At 36.5% G+C, this 4,936-nt stretch overlaps 1 protein-coding gene across 1 annotated transcript in view; it reads left to right on the top strand.

Annotated features, from left to right (window-relative positions):
* ubtd2 (ubiquitin domain containing 2) overlaps positions 1 to 4,936 on the top strand; it is a 72,774-nt gene that overhangs the window by 5,833 nt on the left and 62,005 nt on the right. The gene's annotated exons all lie outside the window — the stretch shown is intronic.

The raw sequence follows: 4,936 nt of genomic DNA, 5'->3' as shown, positions 1-4,936 counted from the left end.
TTTACCATATTTAGTGCAACACTTTTATTTGTTCCCCACAAAATATTGTTTTTTCACTAAATGTTTGGATTTCTAAAATTATTGTGCACTGATTTTTCTAGAATATTTTTGCTGCCGAATGATCAACTAACCTAGGTTATGATAAATTTTAGTCATAGATTATAAATATACATAGGCCTATATTTTTTCATATTTGTTTATTTTATTTTTCTTTATATGAAGTAGTCTGTATCTAGTAGATTGTGAAAAAATTATTATCAGTTCCACACACAGAGTATATAATCAGTATATATCAGTTCCACACACATCATGTATAAATTCTACATTTATTTAAATGAGGGAAAAAAACTTCACTGGTATCGGATCGGAATCGGTATCGGCCAATACTGAACTCTAGGTATCGGAATCGGTATCGGAGGCAAAAAAGGCGGATCGGAGCATCCCTAATTGTTATCAGCACTAAATTCTGATTTAAGTAAGTTTGCTGAATATTCTGAGGAGATTGTTGGGTCGCTATTACTGTGATTAACTACACATGCAACAAAAGGTATCTTAAATGTTTTTGGTTCATTTAAGATTTACCTCAAATATTGAAAAATGGTTTAAGAAAAGATGTATAGTAAAACTGTGAACTCAGTGTCAACACAGTATTCCATGGCAAAGATTGTATTAGTTACTCAGTATATATTTTTAACAGTGCTTAAATATCTCTTCTCATTAAAAGGCGGATCGGAGCATCCCTAATTGTTATCAGCACTAAATTCTGATTTAAGTAAGTTTGCTGAATATTCTGAGGAGATTGTTGGGTCGCTATTACTGTGATTAACTACACATGCAACAAAAGGTATCTTAAATGTTTTTGGTTCATTTAAGATTTACCTCAAATATTGAAAAATGGTTTAAGAAAAGATGTATAGTAAAACTGTGAACTCAGTGTCAACACAGTATTCCATGGCAAAGATTGTATTAGTTACTCAGTATATATTTTTAACAATTCTTAAATTGTTTAATATACATTAATTAGATTATGTTCTTTTGTTGCAAGTTCAGTGCGCTTGCAGAGATACTCCGCCCACACGCTGTTCTGATTGGCTGTGATTTTTGATTGATTTTGTGGCGTCTTTTAACTCTGTCACGTCCGGTGTTGACATCTTTAACAGTGCTTAAATAGTTTAATATACTGTACATTAATTAGATTATGTTCTTTCTTAACAAGTTCAGTGCGCTTGCAGAGATACTCCGCCCACACGCTGTTTGAGTGATTGGCTGCGATTTTTGATTGATTTTGTGGCGTCTTGTAACTCTGTCACGTCCGGTGTTGACATCATGTATATAGTTGTATAGTTGTCAAGTGTACCCATACCTAGTTCTCTCAGGGCTGGCTGATGGCCAGGGGATAGCATGAAAGACCCTCGGATGCTGACCCTCTGATGTGACAGTCTATGGTGCTGACAGAGCATTTTTTTTTGCGTTTCCCTTTTGCTTCAATAGGCAAATACAGATATTATGTTAAAGTGGGAAAAAAAATGAATCGGGTATTCTTCAACGGAGTGTCTATTTACACTAAGTGCAAATAGCCCGCCTTGTTGGCAGAGGCTATTTACAGTAACTCCGCCCACCAACGTGTGATTCGGCTCGTCAACATTACAAAAGACAGCTCCAGTGGCGCAGATGGTAAAACATGTGTCGTACTCATTTTGACATGATCGAATTTGCAATAAGTAGTATAAATAGCAGAAAATCCAGCTATTTTAACAGGGTAAATAGAATCTATCGCTATCTGCACTTAGTGTAAATAGAATCTATCCCTAAGAAAATATGCTATTTTCACTCAGTGTAAATAGCCTCTATCGCTATTTACACTTAGTGCAAATAGCTGCTACCATTATTTAATGTCGCAGAATAAATGTCAGTTTTTCCGATATAAGATATTTTTAAATCAAGACCGCCAGCCACAGGTGAGAGAGTTTTGATGTTACTTAATGCTGCTTGATCAAAGTCATCACCTCACTGAAAAATCTTTATTTCTTATTAGATAATAAATTCTCTGTTTGGTTGTTATGATTGACAGCGCAACGAGCCAGAGGAGGATAAAGAGGTAGAAAAAGAGAGAGAGAGCTGAATGGAGTTGGCATCAAGAGAGAGAGAAAAATACTATGGAAGACACTGGCTACCCGTTTGGTTACCAACGTTCTTCAAAATATACACCTCATGTCTGGAACAATGTGAAATTTTTTTTAATTTTGGGTGAATTTGGGTTAATTAATTCTATTAACTTTACTGCAGCATGGTATAACAAAATTGGTTTTACTAATTTTGAGCTAAGCCCCGAATGTTTATGATGTCTGGCTCCGCCCCTGATGGCCGCTCTATTGAAGGAAGCCCTGCCTTCTGAATAAAAGAGCCAATCGCTAATCGGTAAAGTCATCGCGTCACTGCAGCTGCCATTTGAAGTCCTGGGGCAAGTTCAAGCTCAAACACCGGTTCACCGTTTTGCTACGGTTTCCGGTTTGAACGACATGTTTCCTGGAAACTGTGTGCAACGGGGTTTGAGATGCGTTTTCTCTTGTTTGGTGGGTGTGTCAAACATGTCAGCCCAATCAGCAGCAACATGTATATAAACCACGCGGTATTAAAGAGACAGCTCGCACAATGTAATTAACTTCAAAATAAATTCACAAGAGCAAGTATATTGTTTGCACATGTTTATTTACATTAAAGGCAAAATAACTAAAATAATAAGAGCACAAGTATAGATCTGGAACTTCTTTAAGTCTGTCTTAATATCATTTAGTAATTGTCTTCTGGTCCATATCCTTTCCTTAGGAAGGTGTGCTAAATACTGATTAATGCAACATAAAAATTCTATACATATTTATATATTTTGCTATTGTATTATGGAGTGACACTTTCATAAACTTTTCTATACCCCTCTGATTATATAATGGTAAATATTACAATATCAAAGCACAACAACAGTGATCAGCAATAATGATAAGCCTAATACTCACAATAAAAATAATAAGGTCATATAGATCATATAGATCATAACACAGTCTTGGAGGTAAGAAGTGGATTATCCTTCACCTGAAATGTTTGTCTTTTCATCCTGAAATGCGAGGCAAATGTTGGATCACAATAATTAGGGCAAGGGCAGTGACTGTAACATCGAGCGTATTTTGCTGTATTAAACAGGTATTTATACCGATTTCATCAGGCTCCGAAAATTCTTCAAAAAGAACACAAAAGAATGGCCTTCTCAGCTGCCATAGTTGCAACTCTTGCGTCATCAGAACAGGGTGTTTAACGCACCACGTTTCCATTTAAAAAACGTTTTGCATCGTTTTTGTTGCTATTTTTCGTTTTTGTTGCCCTGGTTGCTATAGACCAATTTCAGAGTAGACGTCACAGTTATGTCACTTGCAGCTGCGCGCGCATAGTGGTTGCAGAAAAACACTGGGAACAAGTGGAGGTAAATGGGTAAAATCCATGGAATAAAAGAAAAATATATTTTTGTGCCTTTTGATGTCAAGATCGGAATGCAAATAATTTTTTATAGAATACTGTCGTCAAAGAAGCCATTTGAAGCTAAACGCAGTTGTTTAAATTGACATACTATGGATGAAAACTGCTATGATTACTCAACTTTTAAACAATAGGTCTACATCAGGGGTGCCCAACCCCGTTCCTGGAGATCTACCTTCCTGCAGAGTTCAGCTCCAACCCTGATCAAACACAGCTTAACCAGCTAATTAGGATCTGAAGGAGCACTTGATAATTACAGACAGGTGTGTTTGATCAGGGTTGGAACTGAACTCTGCAGGAAGGTAGATCTCCAGGAACAGGGTTAGGCACCCCTGGTCTACATAATATTCACATATGCTGTTCATAGGGGACGTATTGTATTAGCCCTACAGTTACAGCATGAAATATTATTTAAACCTTACTATTAACATTTTTACATAACATATTTATTTTATCTCACAATTCTGACTTTTTTTTCTCGTAAATGCAAGTTTATATCTCCTAATTCGGACTTTACTAACTTGACTTAACTAAAAAATTGTGAGTTTGTCAATTCTGAGGGAAAAAAGCCAGAAGAGCCGAGGGGAAAAGAGAGAATGACGAGTTGTTTTTCCTTTTTAGAATTGTGAGATATAATCTCGGAATTGCGAGAATAAAGTCAGAATTTTGAAATATAAAATCAAATGTACCTTTTTTTATTCTTTTATTCCATGGCTCCATAGACTGCCACTTGAAAACCGTAATTTTCTTCCACCAGATAGGCTCTGCCCACAAAACGTCATCCCTGTTTCGGACCTATAAGACTACCCCACTCTCTAACATAAATTTTGTTGAATAACAGTGCTTATTGCTGGGTGACAAGCTCTTGTAATATGCTGAGAACATTTTGAAAATGACATCTAATCAATATAATCTATAATCTTTTTAAACCTAACTATTTTGTACCCTATCCGTGTAATTCTCTAGCCTTAAAGGCTATCTCTGTTTTCTGCAACCATGATGCGCGTGCATCCTGAATGTTTAATATAATTGGTCTATAGAAACAGTCAACATTCTGGAGATGCACGCTTAGGACTGGGTATGGAAGAAAAATAATGCCATATGTCTTTGAAACAAAAAAGCACATTGAATAGCACTAACTGAAAAAAATAATGCATTGCATCAGAATCAGAATCAGAATGAGCTTTATTGCCAGGTATGTTTACACATACGAGGAATTTGTTTTCATGGCAGAAGCTTCAATGGCGGAGTTGAACTGTTTCAGCAGCTCCTGTGACAGGTTGAACTTCCTCAGCTGGCTAAGGAAGTACAACCTCTCCTGGGCCTTTTTAACAATGGAGTCTATGTGAGTGTCCCACTTAAGGTCCTGAGAGATTGTGGTACCCAGGAACCTGAATGACTCCACTGCAGT

Source organism: Sinocyclocheilus grahami, unplaced genomic scaffold, assembly GCF_001515645.1.
Source record: "Sinocyclocheilus grahami isolate Dianchi unplaced genomic scaffold, SAMN03320097.WGS_v1.1 scaffold107.1, whole genome shotgun sequence".
Lineage (NCBI taxonomy): Eukaryota > Metazoa > Chordata > Actinopteri > Cypriniformes > Cyprinidae > Sinocyclocheilus > Sinocyclocheilus grahami.
This window is presented reverse-complemented; position numbering and strand designations above follow the sequence as displayed.